Source organism: Pan troglodytes, chromosome 9 (assembly GCF_028858775.2).
Source record: "Pan troglodytes isolate AG18354 chromosome 9, NHGRI_mPanTro3-v2.0_pri, whole genome shotgun sequence".
Classification (NCBI taxonomy): domain Eukaryota; kingdom Metazoa; phylum Chordata; class Mammalia; order Primates; family Hominidae; genus Pan; species Pan troglodytes.
Genome location: NC_072407.2, coordinates 134,783,864 through 134,809,618, shown reverse-complemented (window position 1 = coordinate 134,809,618; position 25,755 = coordinate 134,783,864). Strand labels below are relative to the sequence as shown.

At 40.0% G+C, this 25,755-nt stretch overlaps 1 protein-coding gene and 1 long non-coding RNA gene across 6 annotated transcripts in view; both read left to right on the top strand.

Moving 5' to 3' along the window:
* Positions 1–25,755, top strand: part of OPCML (opioid binding protein/cell adhesion molecule like) — a 1,137,716-nt gene that overhangs the window by 678,474 nt on the left and 433,487 nt on the right. The window lies entirely within an intron of this gene.
* Positions 830–25,755, top strand: part of LOC107967254 (uncharacterized) — a 57,502-nt gene continuing 32,576 nt past the window's right edge. Inside the window, exon 1 of the long non-coding RNA XR_001707635.3 lies at positions 830–14,701. This is a non-coding gene — a long non-coding RNA (uncharacterized LOC107967254). The remainder of the gene's footprint in view (positions 14,702–25,755) is intronic.

Here is a 25,755-nt window from a genome sequence, read left to right as displayed (position 1 = left end):
TGTAGCATGAGTTCATTGTAATTTCTACTTTACATGAAGCAAATTATTATTCATTTTTTAAAAAATGGTTAAGTTTCATAGATTTCAAAGTGCATATCCCCTTTTCTTTGGATATATTCAAGTAAAATAGTTGCTATGCTTAAAAACTTACGTAGATTATATTTTTAGAAAATCTTAAAACTTCGTTAGGATCTGAGACTGTGTTTTAAATATTTACTTGGGCTGGTATTTATCTTAAATCATTTCTGATGGGTGGTGAGGAGCTGAGGTTAGAAACATATGGATGAATAAAGGCCTTTTTAGTTGTGGTAAGAGCTAAGCCCGCATTTCTCAGCCTTTGTTTACACGTTGACTCACTGTCTGAGTGAGCAGTCTTGGATTTCTTGCCTGCTCCTGTTCTCCAGAGCTCTGAAATGCCAGGCTCCTCACCTAAACACAGACCGTCCATGCAGTTGCTAAGCCACCTTAAGCTTTCGTTCATAAGGTTTCTCGCAGTCCCATCTTGGCTAACTGAAGCTTATCTACTGGTGGTTTTACCTGTCTATTCTGATTAGTGGTAACAACTATGTTTCCTCTAAAGACCCAGGGGCAACAGCAGGGAGAGACTAGTTCCTAAGAACAATTCCAGTTATTCTCAGAGTATTCCCTTGTAGCTTGAGGTTGAGGTGTATCATTTCCAAGAAGACAGTTTATCCTTCAGGAAAATTTTTAAAATAGGAAGGAAAGAAGGAAGGAAGGGAAGAAAAGAAGGAAGGAAGAAGGAAGGAAGGGAGGGAGGGAGGGAGGGAGGGAAGGAGGGAGGGAGGGAGGGAGGGAAAGATAAAAGATTGTTCCCTAGTTACTCCTTTGGATCATTTCAATGATTATTTTCTCCCAACACTGCTGCAGGTTACTTCAAAGTAATCAGCAATGCTATCCTGACAGCCAAGATTCAGATAGATTTTCTATCAACTGAGCCAGGCTCTGATAGTTTATCACTGAAAATAATAATGATGATAATAATAATAGCAAAAATACCTGCCCCAATTATGATTGACAAAATGTCATGGGGAGAAAAGAAGTATATAATTGATGGCAGTCATTAAACATAGACAGAGACTCAGGAGGCGGAACCCAAACCCTGAATGGTCAGAATCTTCGTAATGGGGAATAACAGGAAACTTAACCCTGGGCTGGTGTTAAGGCAGGCACCTGATCCAGTGTGACAGGGTAATGATTTATTTCTTCAGCTACTGATTTTTAGAACACCACAGGGCTGCGGAAGAGAGGTAAATTTGTTATATCAGAGCAATATTTCATATTTTTAAGCCGATATACAACACTAACTTACTAATGATTTGACTACATTTTAATTCCTCTTTCATTTGCTCCTTTACTTTCTAATGTTTTTTTATTTGATTTAGTTTGTTTTAGCTACTATTCTTCTCTTTACTTTTTTGTTATCTTTCACCTTTAAAAACATAAATATTACCTTTCCTCCTTTTTTTTTTTTTTTGTGCCCAACTGCTCAGCCCAGCTGCTAGGTTAATTTTTGATGTCTCTTTATACAACTTGTCATGACTTTCTTCATATTAGCTTTATTCCTCTTTACTCCTCTTCTGTTGTCTTTCCTCTCCCCTTTGGCCTAAGCCCTGCTACCTTATCTTTTCCCATTCCCAATACCATACCTCTCTAGCACCCATTGGGTGCCTCTGTCCTATGGAGGCATTATTCTTATCCCAAATAACAAGGGTGGACTTGTACCCATTCTGCCTTCTCTCAGGGAAAGGGCGCAGTAAGGGGCAGGAGGCTCTGGGGGGCATGCCTACACCTGGGGGGCTCTTGGCCTTGTGAAATAACTGAAATGGTTTACCTGAAGGAAAGCGTATCATCTAACTTGGTTCTAGACTTACCACAGACTATTATTTAAATCTGCTAGGATGCTTAATGTACAGAAACATTGAACAAAAGGAGAAGATAATAGAATTACAAAGTAGTTAAAAATAGAATTGTTATGAAATCTAAGTTCAGCCCAGCTTGGAAAATGACTGAGGGGATCTATTGGTTGACTTTTAACCACTCCTGGAAGAAACATTAAGCCTCTTTCTTGACAGGACAAGAACCCCGGCCTGAAAGGTAGCCTCAGCTTCCACAGGGCAGTGAGGCAGAGGATGACAGAGGGGACCTTTCATGCTGGGCATGGTTTTGAGGATGGCCAGCAGGGCTTGCATTTCCTTGCAGGATAGATGTGTGTATATTAATTGCCTCTGCAGTGCCAGCCACAGCATTTCCCAGAAAAAAAAAAGAAAGAAAGAAGATCTTCTTGAAACAGAGAATATTCATTTTACATCGTAACTAATGATACTCAGCTAACAGCCAGGGAGCAAGGTGGCATGACAGGAAAAGAAATCAAGGCATGGAGGATGGTAGCAAAATCAGGAATGGGGAGCCCTCTTCATACACTCTTTTATTCACCCACTCACATTCTTACAGATAGGAGTTTAACACCTAAGAAAAGCAATTGAGATAATTTTCTAGAGTCAGACACACCCTGAGTCTCATATCTTTTACATCTGACCAAAGGAGGACTTAGGCGAGTTGTTTAATGGTTTCTGGGCCTCAGATTCCTTTCTATAAACTGGGAGTGAGCAGGGTGGCTGCCTCATGGGTTCCGTAGGCACTGGAAATCTTTGTCCTGCCAGTCACCAGCTATGCAGACTGGGCCAGGCCTGGAGTTGCTCACTTGTGGAGGTGGGTGAAAGTGTGCCCTGTTGTCGCCTGCACACTCACCAGGTGGGGAGGGTGTCACGAGTGATTATGTACCTGGAAGCCTTTTCGATCCGCGATTCGTTTGGCAGCACGTCAGATCTGCAACAGCCCATAGCATCTGGTTGCTTGGAAAATAGTCACGTTCAGGAGGCAGATTTAATGGAAAAGAAAGAATATTTAGAAAAAAACAAAGCCTTAAATACTTGTAGAGTTATATGCAGGTTATATTCTTCTGAATATCTTTAGAAAAAGAATTTTTCCTTTTGCTCTTCTTCTTGACAAATAATCTTTGAGCACAAACTATGTCCCAGGCAATGTTCTAGTAAGTCATTGATAAAAGGCAAACACACTGATCAAATCTCTCACCTTGAAGATACCAATAAATAGTTTAAAACAACATAATATGTTAGAAAGGAAACAGTGCTAGGCAGGAAAAGTAAAGTGTTGAAAGGGGACAGGAAGTTCTAGAAAGATGGGATAAAATTTTAGTATGAATAAGACTGAATTCAAAAACCAGGAAAAGTCAGCCAGAGAGGCAGGTTCGGTAAAGGGAGTTGATAGTGACCCCAGGTAAGGCAGATTTCATTTAAGAATAAATAGAAAAACAAAACAAAGGCACACATACATTGATGAGATCTCCATGGAGTCAGGAGAATGATTACTCTTCTGGAATATTCTGCAAAGCTGAAGACAGTTCTAGAAACAGCAGCAGAGTGCCTTTGTCCAAAACATGGCTATTTGAGTGCGTAGTCTGAGCCAGGCACTGTTGTAGATGAACAGAGGAAGTGCCTAGCATCGGTGGTGCTTCATCCCATGGAGGCAGACCGAAGCTAAGCAGTGGACATAACCAATAACTAAATCTATTTAGTGCTATGCCGCATCCATGGGGATTGGTTCCAGGACCTTCCACCTATACCCAAATCCAGGAATGCTCAAGTCTCTCTTATAAAATCATCTTCAGATTACTTACAATACCTAATACAATGTAAACATTATGTAAACAGTCATGATATTGCATTGCTTAGGGAATAATGACAAAAGTCTGTACCTGTCAGTACAGATACAATTTTTATTTAAAAACTTTTCTGATGATAATAGTATTTGTACATATTTATGGGGTACATGTGATATTTTGATATAAGCATACAATGTGTAAGAATCAAATCAAGGCATTGATGTGCAGTTGATTGAATTCATGGATGTGGAACCCACAGATAGGGAGGGCTGACTGTCTTTTTTTTTTAATTAAGTTAAAAAATGTTAATTAACGAATGAACATGTACATATTTATCTTGTACAACATGTTGTTTTGGAATATATACATATACATTGTGGAATGGCTAAATTGAGTTAATTGACATATCATTACCTCATGTAGTTATCATTTTTTTGTAATGAGAACACTTAAAATCTACTCTTTTAGGAATTTTCAAGAACATGAAACATTGTTATTAACTATAGTCACTGTGTTGTATAATGAATCTCTTGAATATGTTCTTTCTATTCAACTAAAATTTTCTATCCTTTGAACATGTTCGTAAACCACACCTCCTTACCCCCTAGTAACCACTGGCAACCACCATTTTACTCCCTACTTTTGTTTGTTCAGCTTTTTTAGATTCCAGATATAAGTGACAACACTTTTCTTTCTATGCCTGGCTTATTTCACTTAATGTAATGTACTCTAGGTTCATTGATGTTGCTCCAAATGACAGGATTTCCTTATTTTAAGGCTAAATGGTATTTCATCGAATTTATCTACAACATTTTCCTCACCCATTCATCTGTTGAGGGACACTTACGTTCTTTCCATATTATCTCGGCTATTGTCAAAGTGCTGCAATGAACATGAGAGGGCAGACATCTCTTTGACAGTCTGATTTCATTTTCTTTGGACATATACCCAGAAATGGGATTGCTGGATCATAGGGTGGTGCCATTTTTATTTTTTTTAATTTGACCAGAGCCTACTTCTTAGAATATTTTTAATTTTTTGAAGAACTGTCATACTGTTTTCCATAATGGCCGTACTAATTGACATCCCCACCAACCATGTGCAAGCGTTCTCTCTTCACACACTGGCCAACACGTGTTATCCTTCATCTTTTTGTAATAGCCCTTCTGACATGTGAGTAAATAATTTAGTCTTTATTGGCTTAATTTTATTGCCCTCGAGAAAAGTGGCAGGATGGAGGCAGTAATCTCATATTTATTGGAAAGAACGTGCTTGAGCCTAGAATCAAGCTGACTGTCTGAACTCATTAGTCCCCCATCCCTGAGCAAGTTACTTAAATTCTCCCAATGTCAGCTTTCTTATGCTTAAACTGGAATTAGTAATATCTATGTTACGTAGTTGCGGAAATGAGGTCACGTGGTTAAAGAAATCTAGTGTGTAGTAGGTAGGTGTGGAGCTCATAGGAGGGAAGGGGCGTTACATGATGTTATTTATCCCAATTCAGTAATAATTATGATTTCTACACTCATTTAAATAGGTGATGTTTGACTGTTTTTCTCAAACATGGATCATTATTTTTTGTCACACTTTGTAAATGAACATAAGAAGCATGAGAGGTGCATCTGTGCTCAGACCTGCCAGTACAGCCTAATATTTTCCTGAATCTTGAGGCAGTCAAGTTGCCCATATGCACTGAGGCCCACTTTATGTAGAGTGTGCTTGGGACACTTCCAGAGATGTGCACAATCAGCTAAAACAGTTTTGTCCTTTCAGAATTTAGCTGAGAAAATGACAGTCCACATAATAAGATCATTAACGATACAAGGCAGGAGATTGTACAGATGATGCTGTGGGATTTTTTGTATTTCTTCTTGTGGAGCTCATCTTACTAAGTTCAAATTATCAAATTGTGTTTAAGGAAGAAAGGTTCATTATTTCATCATCCTCATTTTTTTTTTAACCATTTGTGGGTCATTCCTCCCAGGTTGTAAGTATTTTTATTCAGATGCATGTAGGTGTTCGATATTTACCCTTGTAATGTTAAAGATGACAGGATACTGCTCTCACTTTGCTCTGTTATATAAGCTATGTGTTCCCACCAGCCCTCCGCATCTTCCTTACGTACTTTGGTGGGAAGGAGGAGGCGGGGTGTCAACTCTCTTTGCCCTTGGGCTGTCACCTGGATGGGCATTCGGTGTTTGCTTCTCTGGCAGCTCTGTGCCAGGCCTGGGTCTTCCTTCACACTAGAGCAGGTATGTTCTGGAAGGAGGAATCCAGTCTGATAAACTCCTTCGATTCTTCATGCTAGCCCCATGGGGTGGGAGTGGCCCCTGAGGCTCCAGTTTCCACTCTTGGCTTCTATTCTCAGCCCTGGCTTTTTCTCCCCCAGTGGTGCTTTTGCTCCAACTGCTCGTGGAGGTACCGCCATACCCCACTTTCGGAGAATGCCTCTCTGGCTCACAGACTTCTATGCCATTCCTCAGAACAGGCCATGTTCCCCACAGTTTCTCCAGGGGCGCATCCTCTGGGCAGCACCCAAGCCTTTCCACCTGCCCTGAGGGTAAATTTGAGATCAGGCACTCACGTATGCATACACAAGCACACACACTTGTGCATGGACACATGCACTTCCTGCCCTCAAAGTCAAACAATTCTCAGAGAAGGCAGCCTAAATCCACCCCAGGTAGCAGAAGCCTATTAGTAACGGCAGCATCCTCTAGCCCATCATCCTGGCCTGGATGTGTCAAGGGAGCAGTCCCAGCCCCTCTGTTCTCATTTCTGGGTTTTTAAGCCCACAGTGCTAGAGGCTGAGAGAAACAATGGCCCTTTAGAGTGTCTTCCCTAAAGAAATTTGGTGCAACTGTGTTCTTCCCCACGGGCCAGAAGAACAGCTTAGACTGGACTTCACACTTCACTAGGACAACCCTTTGATTCCTATTTGGGATACAACAAAGGGAGGAAACAAAGTTTTTTCAATTATTTAGAAAGTGCCCATTGACATAAAGGAACGTTAAGTGACTTGTCTAAAAACGACGTGGCGCCTACAGGGCTGACACTGTTCAGGGTTCAATCACCTGATAATTCACAACATTTTCTTTTTGCTGAATTTCATGCACCTCCTTACCCCAAACATATATAATATATCCCCTTTGTAAAAAAAAAAAAAAAAAAATCACAGCCTCAATGGAAAAATATTAGAAACCAAACATGATTTTATGGGCTAAAAATTCCATTCCTCTCATCATTTCTATTTTTGACCTTGTTGCCCAGTTGTGAGAAATTGGGAAAGGCAGCTCTTGGTGCCTCAGTTTCTTCATTTGTGAAACTGAGAAAATAACACTTAACCCCTCCCCGCTTTCCACAGAAGTAGCAGGCTTAATACATTAGTGCTAGCAAAGCACTTTACGCTCTCAGAGTACCTTTCACAAAACAATATCAAAGCATTACTGCATCTATTATTAACAAACAAGATTGGCTTGAACACGGAGTCCCGAGAGAACTTCTTTGTCACTTCTCTGCATGCAGACTGAGTGACATTTTCTATGACCTTCTTCACTTTGCCGGCCAACAACCTGCTCATTAACATGGATCATAACACTGTTTGGTACTTTTCCACTGCCTTTCATTTGGAAACCTCCAAATGCCTTGCTAACATGATTAAATCAAGTATCCTCAAACATAGGTTAGGTGTTACAAGAACCATTACACTTAGGGCAGTGGGCAGAGAGATCCAAGGAATGGAAAGTTAAGGGCAAGAAGTAGTTCCACTCACTGGGTTTCCATTCCTAACCCAGAAACGAATAACCCTTCGGCTCTTTGGGTCTCTCATCCCCGCTTCTTGAAAGCCCAGTCTAGAATGTTAGAAAATTGCAGCAGATTCACTGGTGTGCTCTATTTTCAGCTACTTCCATAAAGAAATCAATTCAATGTGTCTGACAGTCTACTTTTCCTGAAGCTCTGCTGGCAGAGGGCTTAACTTTATATCATCTTTCACAGCCCCAAAACAAAACAAACATTTTATTTCATCCTCAATGAAAGTAACTTCTATTTATCTTGGTGAGATTCCCATGCTAGGTAATCGGCAGTCACCAGTCGGATTTCCTTTGTTCTCGGCACTTTTGGGCTATTGCATTTTAGTGCCTGAGACGCTGAGTCCGTGACAGAGGAGACATCTTGTCATTTTAATGAACTGAGTTCTCCCAGCACCACTCTTCTCACCAACAGTCCTTTTCCATTCCCATCAAGACGTCAGATGCAAAATAAAACTGCAACATGGCAGAGTGTGCAAGGACATTCAGATTATTACTGAATTATGTGGCTGGAAGACTCTGAGAGATCACTTTCCTCATCTCTAACTTTTTGAGATTTTTCTCTAAGTGAGCTCAAATTATTACCTGTTATAACAGAGCTTTCAAATCACAAAGGGCCTCAGCAAGTCTAAGTGAAAAGGATGTGGCATGCATTGTGTTAAGGAACTGTCTAAGCCTGGGCTTGTTTCTCTGGGCACCTAGCTTTCTGTGACTACTCACACCTTTAGAAGTTGATCAGTGAATACAAATGAGCAATAACATTATACAGAAGGAAGATCAAGGGACTTGAAGTCAAAGTATAGAGATGCAAATTCAGAGCTGTGTGACCTGAAGAAAGTTGCTTAAGTTTCCTGAATTTTGTTTTACTCATCTTTGAATCGAGGGTATTGAAATCTACTTGATCTCCATGGACCTCACAATATGGAAATGATATCTTGTAAGATAATATTTGAAAATTGTCTGTATATTCGAAAATGTTAAGCAAATATTCGTCATTATTAACAATGTTAGTAAAAACTAAAGCTAACTGCAAAGGAACATCCACAGTGAAAAATGTATAATGCATCCAAAACACAAACACAAATTTCAAAATCCACAATTGTTCCTTGTCGATTATGATGATTCCCTTCTCTTGGTACAATTTGAGATGAAAAAGTCAAAAATCGACAAAAAACTAACAAGACTTCCAGATGACCAATTGGGATTGTTTTCTTGGTACAGTGCTTCAAAAGAGACACCTGCAGTGCTAAGAAGGGCCTACTTGGATGACATAGCCAAGGTGTATCCACAGCTTAATAGGATCACAAGTAGCATTTGATGATTTCATGATGTGCTTTATAGCATCCCCTTGGTGTGGCAGAATCCCTAGCTTCACAAAGAATTTACCTGAACAAATGGCTTGACTTTTTTTCTGCCTCAGTTTCCTCATGAATGAAACAATTTATGTTCTTTTGTTGGCCACATAATGTAAACATCAAAAGCAATTCTATGTGCAAGTATGTGGAAGTGCTACCTATAATTTGAGATCGCATTAAAGTGGATCCTTGCTTTTTATGTGCAATCATTTTTAAGCTACTTTTTTTTTTTTTTTCCTGAGGAGAAGAGAGAAGGATGGCTAGGACTGAACTAAAGAGTGCTCCAAGGAGATGAAATTTCTAAGAGTCACAGATGAAGCGAAATATGACAAAGTGTCAGCTGACCACCAGGAATAAACAGATTCCTGGCAATAGCCATTATTAGATCGTGGAATTGCCTCTCTCAGGAAGTGGTAGAAACATTTACTGCTCAACTGGATAAAGTACTCTCAGGGGCCAGATGACCTGCCATTTCCTTCTACATTATCTATGAGTTTTTTCTAATAATAATAAAACCACTGAAATTGGCTACAGAGCTATAATCACTCATATATAGGCTGGGAGCCGCATCGTCATGACAGCAGGCCATGTTCTCAGATAATTGCTCTCGATTTGGCCTTGGTCTTGGCGACTCCCCCAGTCTGTTTAGTGCTAGGTCCAAGTCTACAGAGGACTGATTAGCGTCTACACTGGCCTTACATGCATTTAACAATGTTGAGCCACTACTTTCTAAACAGTAAGCTGGATTCAGGCAGCTTCAGAAATACCTTGAAAATATGATGCTGTTTAAATGCTAATGCTGAGGCCTAGAAGTGATGGTAGCTGGCCAGGAGCCGTGTTTCCTCTGTTGGGCTGAGCGTATGATTTCGTTTCTCCTATTTGTTCAGTCGTAGTAAACATTTTTCATGGAGTTTTTACAGTGTTTGCAAAAATGCCTCCTAAGCAAAAATCGAAAAATACACTTTCTTCTTTGTACAGTTTTCAAAAATATACTCCTTTTGAATTGAAAAAGGCTTATGAAAGAATGATGAACAAACCATATTTGATATTTACAAGTGTTATTTTCTTGTTATTAAATTCAGTTTGTAAGATGTATGTATGTGTGTGTGTGCGTGCGCGCGTATGTGTGTGTGAATCTATTCATTCCTCTACTTATCCCCTCGAAAAATCTCATTTTCAAAATTTCATAATATTTTTTAAAAAGGAAAAAAGAATGACCTGCCTGTATCGGTAAATCAAAAGCTAAAATGCTGACTCATGCAGCAAAGCGGCCTGACTTGCGGAGCTAATGCCCAAGTGCCGGCTCTCTCGCCCTCTGTGGCAGCCAGGGGCTCGCTGTCCGCTCTCCCACCAGCATGGCTTCAGGAGATGAGCCCTTCACTCATAGGGCATTTCCAGCTCTCAGCATAGTGCCTGGCCCAGGGTAGATGCTGAATAATCGCCCATTAAAGTCCACTATGTTGTTGTTGCTGTTATGGAACCATTCTTACAAAGAATATCATAGAACCCCAGATAGAAAAAAATAGATAGATGTTTTTGGGTAGAGAACCACTTTCAAGTGAGATCCTTACTTTGTGATTCAAGATTTTATGTGTCTTTCTTCTTTCTTTTAATCTGAAGTGCATTCCCCTATCCTGCTTCATGGTCATGATTTCATTCAAATTTATTGAATTCCTACTTGCAATTCTATTAGATCCTACAATTTATAGATGACCAATGGCAGAGAATTTTTAGACCTGATTTTTACATACTGCTTTGCAGTTAAATTACTTTTATTTGCATAATCCAAAGCATTGATTGAACCCTGTGAGGTGGAGACATAGATAGTTCTACTTTTATTTTATAAATGAGGAAACTGAGGCTCAGGGATGTTAAGTGATTTAACTGAAGTTACGTGGTGAGTGAGTGACAGATTTGAGCCTTAAACATATATTTGGACTCTGTAGGGTTTTTCCCTTCACCTTCTGAAGGTTTGCTGAAAAATCAATTCACAAAAGGCAGATTAATTGGAGAACAGGTACACAAAACTTATTAACATGTACGTGGGAACCTTCAAAATAAAAAATCAGGCTGGGTGCGGTGGCTCATGCCTGCAATCCCAGCACTATGAGAGGCCGAGGAGGGTGGATCACCCGAGGTCAGGAGTTCAAGACCAGCCTGGCCAACATGGTGAAACCCCGTCTCTACTAAAAATATAAAAATTAGCCAGGCTTGGTGGCGCATGCCTGCAATCCCAGCTACTCGGGAAGCTGAGGCAGGAGAATCACTTGAACCCAGGAGGCGGCGGTTGCAGTCAGCTGAGATCTCCAGGTTGCACTCCAGCCTGGGCGACAGCATGAAACCCTATCTCAAAAAAATAAACAAATAAATAAAATAAATAGAATAAAAAAATCAGTGATAACAGGGAAAATTGTCCATTTTCCTGCTTAGGTTCAGCAAATTATACACAACCATGTAGAAATAGGATTGGACGCAAAGGTCATGATCTAATGCTAACAGACTGAGTGGGGAACCCAGCCAGGCCCGTCTAGATTCCTCCCGGCCTCTATGAGCAGCGTCCCTCCCTTCTGGGTGTGGGGGTCTTATGACCTTCAGTCAAACAAGGCAAATTGGATGATTTCTCTATGGCCAGTTTTAACCCAGAAAGGTGGAAAGAAAGTTAGAGTCATAGTTTTAGGTTGGATGGCCGATTTTGGAGAAAACGGGTTCTGACTTCAGTGACCTGCCTTGAGGAAGAGGGATTCTGGATTCTGCGGCCAGCCTCAGGGGAGGTTAAGACTGAGAGACAGGAGGGCTCCAGAAGGCCAGCGAGAAACTTTTGCTTCTTAGGCTGCTTCTGAGGCCTTCATTTGGGAGTATTGTTTGCTGAGACCCAGCAACTCAAAATCACTTCACTAAGAAAGAAGTCAATATACCCATTGTGTCATATTCACACACGTCCTCACTGCCAAGCTCTATTATCAGCTGAATATGTTTATTTGGTCATGTCCTCCTACGTCAAAAGCTCCCATGTATATTAATTCATGCAACTATACTTGTGGTCACTGCAAAAGGTCAGCCTGGATGCCAGAGTGAGCTTGTTGGGCTCAGGATTTTCTGCTGCAAACGCATCCTCGGCCAAGCCACGCCCCATGCAATGTAGCTACAGGCAGGAAGGGTCTGATCACGCCCCATGCCATGTAGCTACAGGCAGGGAGGGTCTGATACATGGCGACCGCTCAGTGGGGCAGATACTGAGGCTGCCCACACCCAGTCTAACAATAGACAGGCGTACAGTGTATGCAGAGAGTCACCTTAAAAGTGGTAGAAGGAGTAGTTTCCTTAAAGCAAATATTTTCTTAACCTCAAAGAAATATCTCAGTGTAACCATGCCAGATAAGGTTTTGCATAAAGGGTTAGCTTTTTGAGTTATAATCTTCTTTTATGAAAGAATAGCCTGGAAACTTCAGGTCTCACTTGTGTGTAAGGATTTGAAATATTTTAAGCCAAAGAGAAAAGCTTTAGAGAAGAGTTTAGCTGCCAGGGGCTTTTTTCTGTAACTCGCAGTGATGAGGCAAGGGAAGGCTAGCGCAGACCAGGAGACAGGCCCCATTAAAATCTTATTAGCATGCTTTGAAGTGACAGCAGTGCCACGTCCGAAATATCTCCCCAGCCCACCGTCTTTCTCAGCCGCCTGTGTCCTAGCTAGGATGCTGGGCCACAAGCAATGGAAAGCACCCTGAGCTGGACTCTTGCTTCATCCTGAATTTATCACAACTAGCAGTTTGACCTATGGGATGCCATGTGCACCTCTTGTACTCTCAGAGTTTTGTTTTTTTTTTGTATAGATGACAGAGCTAGATACGATGGTGTTTATGAGCCTGTCCAGCTCTAACCTGTGTGAATCTTTAAGGATTGCCGTACCACTTTCATTGGTAGGAAATCCAGATACTGTACATTGGAATATTTCAAAATGAAGTCAAATTGGAAACAGATGATGCACCCGGCCTACCCGAAACTTGGTTCCCATCTGCAGTGCAGACGTAAGCCAACAGCTAACATGGAGAAGTGGTCAAAATTGTTGGGTTCTTTGAAAAAATACTAATTATTAAAAGTAATAATTAACACATGGGAAAATATGTCTAAAATACATGGTATTTTTTTCTTCTGAAATTATAATGTCCTCTTAAAAGCCATTTAAAAACTGTGTCATTCTAGCTTCCTTGCTACCATTGCTTTTGTTGTGCAGAACATCATTCTAAATTTAAAGGCTGGTAAACATACAAATTGAAGATGTTTGCTAATTCAAGTTAAGAGAATATTCAGATTAATACAATGTAACTCGAAGAAATGATTTAAAGGAAAACAAAAAGACTAAACAAGTACCAGCATCCAGTAGGAGTAAACTTATTTTCATACTCAGTTAACTAGCTTAAGGAGAGAGTAAAATTAAAAAAACAGTTTTTTTTTTTTTTTTTTTTTTTTTTTTTTTTATATTTAAGATGGAGTCTCACTCTGTCACCCAGGCTGGAGTGCAATGGTGCGATCTCAGCTCACTGCAAGCTCCGCCTCCCGGGTTCAAGCGATTCCCCTGCCTCAGCCTCCTGAGTTGCTGGGATTACAGGTGCACGCCACCACGCCTGGCTAATTTTTTGTATTTTTGTAGAGACAGGGTTTCACCGTGTTAGCCAGGATGGTCTCAATCTCCTGACCTCGTGATTCACCCACTTCGGCCTCCCAAACTGCTGGGATTACAGGCGTGAGCCACCGCGCCCAGCCAAAAAAGCAGTTTTAAATAGTGGATCTCATACACTGTGCCAGACAAAGTGAGACACATACATGCAAACATCTATTTGGATGCATGTATATATGTATATTTGTATTTATAAGCATATACATATGTAGACATTTTTGAATACATAATTATTTTGAATAGTCAATATAACCTTAACACATAGGAGTTATTTTCCTGTTTTTCAGTCGAGGAAACTGAAATTCAGAAATAACTAACCTGGTGTCCCTTAGCTAATAAATGAAGAAGCCCAGCTTTGAAAACAAGTGCCTAGCCCTTCTAAAGAAAGTTGTCTTTATATTATACCCCATTTCCTCAAGTAAGGGCTTTGTTATAAAACATCCTGAGAGCCTGGTGTTTAGAAACTGCTACATTTAACTTAAATAAAGAACACGAGTTATTTAACATTTTGAGTTTTGATTCCTTCATCTGTGAAAACGCAAATGAAAATATCTACTTTGGGAGACAGTTGGCGGGATTAAATGAGATACAGTGAATTAAAATATCTGCAAAAGTCCCTGGCAAATCGTGGCCTTGTACAATATATTAGTTTGTATAGCATTTTAGTCGCAGTTTCTCCAAATCTCTTTGCACTTAAATCTTTTTTGTTACGAAAAGAGAAACAAAATTTTGCCTGCTACCTCAAAGGAGTAAACAAGTATTTACTGAATGCCTTCTATTATGTCATAACGTTTTATGTGTCACATTTCGGAGCTGATTGAGGTCATGATTATGGAATCTTTTATGTGGGGTGGTGGTAGTTAAACAGTAAGTACAGTTATGTGAATCTAGCTTTTCTGGTGTCCCCAAGTGTTCAAACAGCTTTTTTGGTAAAATGAATCCTGGGAAACTAAAAGTACTCCTACCTTTTGCATTTCCTGCTGCCTCAGTCCCTCCAGTTTGAGTTAGTTTTCCTCTAGGGGCTTTGGAGGGAAAGTTTTCCTCTTGCCACACTCACCTTGAAGCAGGACGTAATGGATTGCCGAGGCTTTCACTATGCATCTTGTCTCAATACAGGCCTTCGGGGGACAGGCCTGCGACATTACCCAGTCTACAAAGGCAGGTAATTTAATAAGGTTATCATATTTTCCCTCTCTATAATGACTTAAGAACACCCTTCTTAAAAAGTCATGTCAAACATTGTTCCATTTAAAAATCAGTTACTGAATAAGGCAAGCGGGATATGAATCAGTGGGCACATAGTATAACTCAAGTTTTGAGATGAAAACTGGCCCTCCAGGCCTTTGTTCTGCATCAGGTTCAGGAACATGAGAAGTATGTGGCTGTCTGCAAGTTATTAAGTTCCCTGCAATAGAAAGGCATCAACAGACAATCTCAGTAAAGCATCTTTAACTTCCATACCTTCAGCTTTTTAGAAATATTTACTTACATAATTACACCTGACTCTCATAAGCTGCTTTGCGTACACGAAATTCAGTCTTTCCTACCACAGTTGATGTATTAACCTTTCCAGAGATCTTATGAAGTGCTGCCTGTCAGCTAATGGCCTAGTGTGTCAGCCTTGTGCAGGTATTTGTATGGTAATATTGTGCATGCAATTATTTGAATGCTTTGTTGCATTTTCCCCTTTTTTAATGAATTGAAAGCAGAAAATGAAAGGGTTAGTATTAGGGCTAGGAAGCTGAGGTCTCATATATATATGTAGCTGAGCCCATAGTACCGTTGAGAAAATGATGGAAATGAATAGGCGTGTTTACAAAATTAAGAACATGTGAAATACGGGAAGTATTTTGTTGAAAACTGTCCCTGAAATATAAAGTGTAATTAGGAAGATAATATTTTCATTGTGTACTCTCATTTGTCTCTTACGAAACACTAGCCTTTGCTAACCTTTAACGTTAGAATTTCATGTGTGCTTTCAAGAAAGCTCCGTGTGGCAAAGTAGGAAGCTGCTGTAATAATCAAACTCTGACTTGTGCTAGCTCCAGTCTATCTTTTCTGCAGGATGCAGATGCTGCTCCTAAAGCTTTCTTGGACTGAGAAGACTTTTCTCATTTCTGAAGTCCACACGAGTTTCCTCATTACTGAAGAATGCATTTCACGATATAAAACCTAATCTATACAGCTGTATGTTGTTTGGGACTCAGTTAACTTAGAATTGATTCTCTTCCTCTGCACAGTCCAGGCAGTTGAAATAAGTTAAATGTTTTTTTTCCAACATAGCCATCCACATTTAAGGCATGGTGACCTAAAGTCTTTCCTTGAGAACTCGCACCTCTGAAAACCTGATACTTTGTAGAGGCATATGGCGAAACTCAGTGTAGCATACAAGGTATGCATGCTTCTTCATGGCTGCACCGTCCACTCCTTCCTTCAGTCTGCTCTTCCCCCAAAGTAATATGTGCTTTCATTTATCATCATCATCATCACTATGATTTTAAGTCACAAAAAGTCCAGCTGCCTTATTTCACATTTTTTTAAACTGTGGTTCCAAGCAAATTCTGAAATGAAATGAAGAAAGGAAATATATTTCAGAGAGAAGTCCAACTGAGAGAAAACAAACGAGCATATTTAATATTTAAACTAATCAATCAAGTACCCTTGGCTCAAAGAAATGAAGAGAATGTGGAATACTCTTCTGATTTCCAAGTATACACACACACACGTATAAACAATGCTACTTAGATCTTTTGCATTTCTGCTGCGTTACCTCATAGTCGGCTACCTTTATGTTAGTTTATGAAATAATCACAAGGACCCATTGAATTAGGTATGCGAACGTACTTTTAGATTTATTCATAATAACGTGGCTTACATTGATAGAGTTTTATATTTAAAAACACTTGCATATGTATTTCTTTGATTAATATAAGGAGAATTCATCACCCATGTTGTGGATGAGAAAATGACACTCAGAAAGACTAATGCTGCTACCAGAGTCAGGACTTGGATGGGATTTCTGATACCTGAGCCAAAGTTCTCCTCACCCCCGGGAAGAAAGGGGCCTCTGGGAAATCCCTCCTGGGTTGGGTGGAGCCTCACAAGTCCTGGAGGCTCATAACCTCTCCACACGGGTCACTCCCACTGCCCTTAGCTAGTTCCCAGCAGAGTTCAGCAATGTAAGTATCATTGTCAAAGGCATCTGTGCTTCTTGCAGGCAGAGCAAGGGAGGGGGAAGCTGAGGAGGTGCATGCCTCCTGCAGGCAGATGGGAGGAACTGTGGAGGCATTTCAAAGAGGCAGGAGGCACCCTGGCAGGCCCGGTCAAAGAGGAGGGAACCTGGGAGCCTGACTGAGTCGGGTGCAGCCATCAGAGGAAGCAGAGCAGGGTGTCACTGTAGTGTTTTGGTGACAACCCCAGAGCCTGAGAGCTGTGCAGACAGGCTACGGATTTGAGTTTTCATGTGTACAGTACTGCATTTATACAGTTAGAAAATTAGGCTGTCAGATATTCTCTTCCTTCCCAGTTTTTCTCAATGAGTGGAGTTTACATGTGTGCATGTATGTGCCGGTGAGAAACCGCCGACTTCTGTCTTCAGAGTCCTCCCCTCCCTCTCTCTGTGTTCACATAACCCACCGGCTTCCTAAGGACGCCACACTGTCCTCATTGCCTCAGGGGTTCAGTGCTCACCCACACCTGTCTCCCCAGGATAACACTTAGAGCAGCAATTCTCACACTCTGTGGTCTCGGGGCCTTTTTACATGCTTAAAATTGTTGAGGATTCCAAAGAGCTTTTGTTCATGAGGGATATGTAGCAATACTTCCACATGACAAACTAAAACTGACAAAAAATCAATGCTTTTTAATTCTTTGAAAAATAGCAACACAAATTTCATTACATGTTAGCATAAGTAATTTTTATGAAAAATAGCTATATTGTTTTACAAAACATTAATGAGAAGAATGACATTGCTTTATAGCTTTGCAAGTTTCTTAGAACGCAGCTACAGCCTTATATCTGATTTTACATTTAATCAGTTACAGTATATATATATTTTTAAGTATGTAAAGAATATCTGGCTTCACACAGATTGTAGTAGAAAAAGGGAGGATTTTCATAGATTGTGTGATAGTTGTGGATATTGTTCTTTGATAGTATACCAAAACTCAACAAGTGATACTTTCTTAAAAAGTAGTTGCAATGTATAATCAGAAACCATATCAATTAAATTTTCTTCCTCTCTTACATTAAAATGTACTAGTTTTTTCTTTACTATCTTTGCAACTTACTGTGAATCTGTAAATACTTCAAAATAAAAAGTTTAAAAATTGTACAAAGAATTTCAATACACATTTCTTCATGGAAGATATACAAATGGCCATTAATCACATGAAAAATATTCAACATCATTAGTCATTAGGAAAACTCAAATTAAACTCACTATGAAATACTTCTTCACAACCATAGAAGAGCTACAATACTTTGGACAATAACAGGAGTTGAGAAGGATATGGGGAAATTGGAACCCTCATTCATTGCTGGTGTGAATGTAAAAATGGTACAATTGTTAGCATTGGTAAATCCGTATGGGTCTGCAGCAATTCAATTCTTGCCTCCCCAGAGAAAAAAATTCATCCAAGGGGCATAAGGCAGAGTGAGAGATTGAGGCAAGTTTTAGAACAGGAGTGAAATTTTATTTAAAAAGTTTTAGAGCAGGGTCAAAGGAAGTAAAGTGCACTTCAAAGAGGGTGAAGTGTGTGATTTGTGAGATCCAAGTGTGCTGTGCGGCCTTTGACTTGAGTTTTTCTATGTTGGCATGCTTCGGGATTTGTGTCTCTCCTGATCCTTCCCTTGGGGTGGGTGTCTGCAGGCACAGTGGCATGCCAGCACTTCGGAGGGGCCACATGCACAGTGTGCTTACTGGTGTTCCATGCATGCTCACTGGAGGTATTTTTCCCTAGCCAGTTGAGTATTCCTAGAGGAAGGTCATATACCAGTTAAACTCTGCCATTTTGCCTCATAGTGTGCATGCTTGAGTCGGCTTGTCCAACTCCTGAGATCTTATTGAGAAGCTACTGATCACCAGCTTCAGCTATTTTCTATCAATTGGGAGACTGTCTTTCCCTGGTGCTGGCTGTGACCAATTCTTATTTTAGAGACAGTTTAACAACTGCATGACCATCACCTGATAGACACCTGACATTCCTGGAGGGGGGCCTCTCCTGTCCTCCTCATGCCTGTCTGACTACTTACCCTAACACAATCACTTTGGAAAACAGTGTGACTGTTTCTCAACTTTTTGTTTACATTTACGCCATATCCTACCAAGGTATTATTTGATAGCCATCATGCCACTTTCCCAGGTTAAATCAGTTCCCATTTCTTCATATTATTGATTATGCTTCAATTGATTTATTGATTAATTTTTGTGACACTTGCTGAAACTGAGAACTAGTTTTCTTCTAATCTACTAACCTAATAACATTATTTATAAAGCAAATTTTTATGCCTAGGACATGACTATTAGCTCAAAGAGATTAACCGTTAGGTCTATTGTATTGGCATTCGAGTGTCTTATCGTAGTCAAAGCACTCCTCCTTAGAGAAGCAAAGACTGATTTTTGAAATGGAATCTACAGTGAAATCATATGTAGCTGAACTGTAACATTATCTTCCATTAGACATCACACCAATTGGTCACCAAAGGGAAGAAAGTGTGGCTTCTTAAAAATGCAATTAAGGGTCTTGAAGCTGATCTTGTCAGCACAGGTGTCTGAGAAAACTGCATTAGTTATCTTTTGCTGTATAACACATTACCCTAAACACAACAGCATAAAGCAAATATTTATTTCACAATTTCTGAGGCTCAGGAATCCTGGATGGATTAGGTTGGTGGTTCTGCCTCAGGGACTCTGATGAGGTTGCAACTAGGATGTGAGCTGAGTCTGCAGACATCTGAAGGCTGCCTGACCAGGGCTGGAGGAATAGCTTCCACAGTAGCTCACTCACATGGCTAAAATGTTAAACATGGAGTTACCATGTGGCCCAGCAATCCCACTCCTATATATTAACCTGGGAGAAATGAAATCATATTGTAATCACCCAGAGTGGTCTTTATGCCTGCTGCACAGATAAACCCAATTCGCTGAGACAACAATATTGCAGTAAATGAAGAGTTTAATTAATGCACGGTGAGCCAAGTGGAGAAGAGGAGTTTATTATTACTCAAATCAGCCTCTCCAAGAATGCAGAGACTAAGGCTTTTATGGATAATTTGGTGAGCAGGGGGCTAGGGAATGGGTTTGCTGATTGGTTGGGGATGAAATCACAGGAGTATGGAAAATGGCCCTTGTGCATTGAGTCCACCTCTGGGTCATGAGTGAAAACACTGGGTGTAGTCAGTCAGTTACCAGAATGCAGTAATCTGAAAAACATCACAAGACCAATCTTAGGTTCTATAATAGTGATGTTATCCATAGGAACAGATCTTTGACCATATGACTCCTGAGCCATAAGGAATTATACAAATTATGCCTCCATTTTAGCAGAATTCAGGCCCCTCCCATAATCCTAATCTCATAGCCTTTTATTAGCTTTACAAAAGTGGCTTTGGTCCCTGGGCAAGGAGGGGAATAGTTTTAGGGAGTTTCAAAGTTTAACTATAAACTAAATCCCTTCCATGCTTAGCTTGGCCTACACCTAGGAATGAGTGAGGACAGAGGGCCTGTGAGGCTAGAAGAAAGATGGAGTCTGTTATGCTAGACTTCTCTCTGTCATAATCTTTGCAAAGGCAGTTTCAATATGTCCCACAAAGACTTACATGCAATTGTTCATAGTGGCATTACTCAGTTACTCATAATAGCTCCCAAGTGGAAGCAACCCTGATGTCTATCAACTAGTGAAAGCATAATCAAAATGCGGCATATCTGTATTATGGAATACTATTTGGCAATGTGAGATTGTGATTTATGAGAAATATATATTTAGTTTTTATCCTTGTTTCCTTCCATACAGCTCCTAAACCCTTGGAATCTCTTCAGTGCTAAGAGTCCTTTTGCATGCTAATGAGATGACTGATGGCTGGGGGCTCCTGCATAGCCTCAGGATAGGGGCTGCTTGCCAGGGGAACCCACTTTGTGATTAGAGCCTTGGAACTTTCACTCCCAACCTCCAACCTGGAGGGAGGGGAGAGGACCTAAACATTGATTTGATCACCAATGGTCAATGATTTAATCAATTATGCTAAAGCAATGAAAGCTCCATAAAACCCCAGAAGGACTGAGTTCTAAGAGCTTCCAGATTGATGAACAAGAACACATCCAAATGCCAGGAGGATGGTGCACCCCAACTCCATGGGGCCAGAAGCTCTGGCACTTGGGATCCTCCTGAACCTCTCCCTGTGCTTCTTTTCATCTGCCTATTTGTATCCTTTAAAAAAATCCCTGTATTAAATCGGTAATAGTAAGTAAAGTGGTGCCTTGGGTTCTGTGAGCCGCCCTAGCAAATCTGCCCCAAGGGGATTGTGGTAATTCCCTATTTATAGTTGTTTGTCAGACCAAACAGCCTGGGGCTTGATATTGGCATCTGATGTTAGGGCAGTCTTGTGGGATTAAGCCCTTACCCTGTGTGATCTGAGGATAGCTTCAAATATAATAGATAATGTCAGAATTGAGTTAAATGGTAGGACACCATTGAACACAATTAACACAATTTAACTGCCTACTGGAGAATTGCTTGGTGAGTGGGGAAAACTCCCTGCACGTTTTGGTGATGAAGTATTAAGTCTTGAATGTGAAAGAAAGAAAAATAGTTTTGTTTGTGTTTTTATATCTCATACAGGCAATAGAAAGGAATGAATACTCGTACATGTTAGAACATGGATGGACCTTGAAAATAAGTGAAAGAAACCAGCCATGAACATATACTTTATAATTCTATGTACATGAAAAGTCCAGAAAAGGCAAATCTATGAAAACAGAAAGTATACTAGAGGCTTAAGGCTGTGGAATGGGGAATCATTATAAATAGGCAAGAGGTTTTTTTGTGGGGTGATGGTAATCTTTGAAAATAAGATTGCTGTAATAGTTGCACAACTCTATTTATACTAACACACATTGAACTATATCCCTAAAAAGGGTGAATTTTATGGCATGTCTGTTTTACCCCAATATCTATCTGCTGGCCTATCTTGTATTTTGAATTCATGTTTTTACCATGCTCAATTTTGTAAAATCACACAGTAAAAATCACTTGGAAAATATTGATTTACAGAGTTATGCAGATCCTCCAAATATTGACACATTTCATTATATAATATAAAAATAAAACTTATTAATAACACCACCAATCTCATCTGAAAATTCTTTAAATATTGGAAAGCTGTCAAGTCATGGTGACGAATTCAAGTTTTCCAAAATTCTTATTTTCTCCATGAAAGCTCAAATTTTATAACTGGCAATAAATACTATCAATTGTTTTCCTTGAAATGACGCTTCTTGAAAAAATGTCTGCAAGATACCAATTCTGAATAACTATAATTTCATTCAAGATCATTCAAGGAAAAGCAGTGTTTCATGAAAAATGCAGATATTTCTGCTCACAATTCAAATGATGACACAATTGCTTTTTTCCTGCCGGCAAACTTTTTCTGTAAGGACCAGAAAGAAAATATTTTAGGCTTTGAGGGCTACATAAGGTATCTGTCAAATCTTCTTTTTTTTTTTTTTTTTAACAACCTTTTAAAATTTTTTAATAAAAGGTCTCAGTTCAAATTTGCCATAGAAAAACACAGCGGCAGGCCTTGCCAAGCCTACCCGTAGACACCCACCATACTGTGGTATACGTAAGTGCTAGATGTATGCTTTCCCTTTGGTTTATGGAATATTTTAAAATGTGTACTCAGGAGTCAAGATATACTAAAATTACTCTCTCTGTTTCATTGAAGGACATTCTTAAGTGAAACAGGCAAACAGGCATTGTCTTCTTTTCTTTTCTTCTCTCTCTTTTTTTTTTCTCCTTTGTGCGCAGGCGTGGTGGGGAAGCACGCGGTGCCGACCGATACAGTTTGGTGCCACTGCTTTGACTCATGCTCAGTTGCCAGAAGTTCCACCCACTATTGCCTTGGCACTTCTGTTACTCATATTAACACAATGAAAAAGGGAAATGATGTCTTAGGATTATTCTGAGAACAGTTACGTTCTGAAAAATCTCAGGGACCCCATAGGGTCTGCAGGTCACACTTTGAAAACCGCTGGTATAGCGGAGGTAAAATTCTTCCTCTGCCCTCTTAGGTTTTCCAGCTGGTACTGACATAAATGAGATCAAACGGAGAAAAGCATACAAAATTTTTTCAGCAGTTTTTGCATATATATGGGAGCCCCCATTTTTAAAAATGTGGGCCTAGAAATAGCTAGGTCTAAGTGCTTATATACTAGGTTGAGCAAAGAAAGGCAACTGCAAAAATGTAACTAAAATAAGGCAGATAAGAATTATTTTAACAAGGTCTGTTTGTACAGATTTCTCGCCTCGACCGCCCGTCTCTGGTGATAAGAATGTTTATTTCCCCTGCTCTAGAGAGGGCACCTTTCACCTGGGAGTTACAGCTCCTGCTTCCAGGAAGAAAAGGGAAGGTCAGAATGCTCTTCTTGAGCCTGCTGTTTTTCAAGTGCTTTTAGCTTAAAATAATCAATGTGCCAAAGAGGTGGCGTGTCCTGAACTCCTGCACTGGCCATATAACTTTTTCCTATTCTTCCCTCACGTCGCGTTCTTTCATGTGAACAGGCGTTACATAAAAATAACTCTCAGTGTGTCATGGACTTTAGTTCAGAAAAGATCTAGTTGGGTGTTACTGGGCAAGACACTTAACCTTTCTGAATCTCAGTCTTCTCTTCTATAAATTGGGGAAAATCATAGTACCCACATATAGATTTTTGAAGATTAAATGAGATTTTAAGTAAAGTGCTTAGCTGAGTGCTTGGATTAGTAACTATTTTATTGCCAATTATATTCTTCTTTTCTTTTTAAGTTACAAATTAATTTCCTGTGTGCTGTTAATTATGTGCAGGGAAGAAATATCGTAGTAAAAGTGAACCCTTTTCTTGGTAGACTTTTAGGCACTGTGAGGGGCAAGGCAGGGAAACCTGTTTGGGAGGAACCTAGGGGAAGCTGTTCATCCACACTGCACCACCCAGCAGAGCCTCTTAGTATGGCAGCCCTTGCCTCTCTAGACCGGGGGTTCTTCAGATTTTTGAGCTCTAGGCCTTTTGACATGTAGATAGGATTACAAAGAAAATTAATTGTATTAAAATGCAGCTATCAAAATATTTAAAAAATTGTGGTATAGCATGTGCTTCATGATTAATGCATTAAATTCAAATCTAGCAGTGAGTCTAACAACTAACACAAATTGGAAGAAATGTTGAGTGAAAAGGATATTTCAAGATATTGGCACTGTGTATAATAGGATATAAAAATAGCTGTGATTTTTCTCACTGATAAAGTCACAGGAACTTCTGACACTTCTGTGCTTGGTTATCTATATTCATAAATAAAGGATATGCTACATTTCAATTAGAGGTGAGTGAGAATAAAGACGTAATTTTCCTCCCCATTGAAGTTGATAGACCTCTCTGAATTCTATTCGCAGACCCCATGGGGGCCCATGGGCCCCAAGTGAATAACCTCTATTCTATATTATCTTCTTTGCCTAGATTTGGCCTTTATTTAGAAAGGATGGTAAAGGCAGAAAAAAATTTTGGAAAACTGTCAATTGTTTGATGAATTTTGGAGAAGAGGCAACTAGCCAGGTCTGGTCTTTTTTATCTGGATTATTATTATTGTATGCATAGTGTATTTGCTGAATAATTGCTAGTTTCCTGTCTGAATTTAAGCTTAGTTGACTGAGGTTTAGGAGGTGGGAAAGCTATAATAAGCTTAATTACAAATTATAAAGTTGTAAATACAAGCCTTTTCTGACTCCTGAAAAAATAACCTCTCACTTTGTGGGTAGTTTCTGCTCCAATCATGAATTGAATTATACAAACTATACACATGAGTGATTTTAAATCTGAACTAAAGTGTAAACACACACACACACACACACACACCCTTTCCACAGTGTAGAATCATAAAATAGACAAATTGTTTAACTTCCAACACCCTGTCTGGCCCTAATTGATTCTTCTTACCCAACTGTGCGTTTTAACGTGTTCCAAGTTTGAGAAATCTACCAGCACTAATTTGATGCTACAAATGTTTATGAGCCTTTTAATGGGCAAAGGGGGATTGATCTAATTTCTCAAGATGGCTAGGGACCGCGTTACATGGCGCCTGATTGGTGCACAGGAAGGAGGTAAGAACAGTCACCCATAACCACTGAGGGTAAGTAGGGCTCGCTTTCCTTCCATGAGATGCACATCCTGATGGACACAGGAGGTTTCCTAGAGGGACTTTGTTTAGTAAGGAGGATGCCTCTTTGAAGGATTACTTCACTTAGAGGGAGGGCTAAACACAAGACTTGAAATAAAATGCACACACTTCACTATAAACTTTCTAGTTGGTACAGGAAAGTTTGTCTTTCCCATCCTTACTCTCAGGTTAAAGATGACAGTATTTAGGGAAATTTCTAACATATGCAGGTTTAAATGGTTAGGATGGAAGGAGCTGGTGCGTCATCTGCTCGAGTGGACACAGCAAAGAACTTAGAGATCCATGACACAGTTTCACAGTCATTCAGAAGAAAATCTGTCTGCACTTGGCCCATGAGGACTGGCACAATGCCTGCCTGGTGTGTGGCCTCATTTGCCCTGGTTTACATGTGGTGTACTCAGCTGGCTGACCCCATGCCCACTCTGCCTTCCTTGCCAGCTGTGGTCCATGTCCTCTGGGTCCCTTTCAAGGGCTGTGTGTCTGCTTTCTACTTACTGGTCCCTCTGCTGAGAGCACTGTTCCTCAAGATAGTTGCATGGCTTAATGCCTGATTTTAGCCAGGTCTCTACTTGCAGGTGATCTTCTTATATGGGAATGTCCTCAGTATAAAATAACAGCATCTTCATCATCCTGGCCCTCCATATACCCCACTTGATTTGTCTCCATAGCACTTAGCAGTATTTGACATCTCCCATAATTTTATCTTTGATTCTTTATGGTCAGCTCCTCTTTCCAGAAGATCCTGCCTCTTCATGAAGGTAGAAGCTTTGCTTATTTTAGTCACTGGGG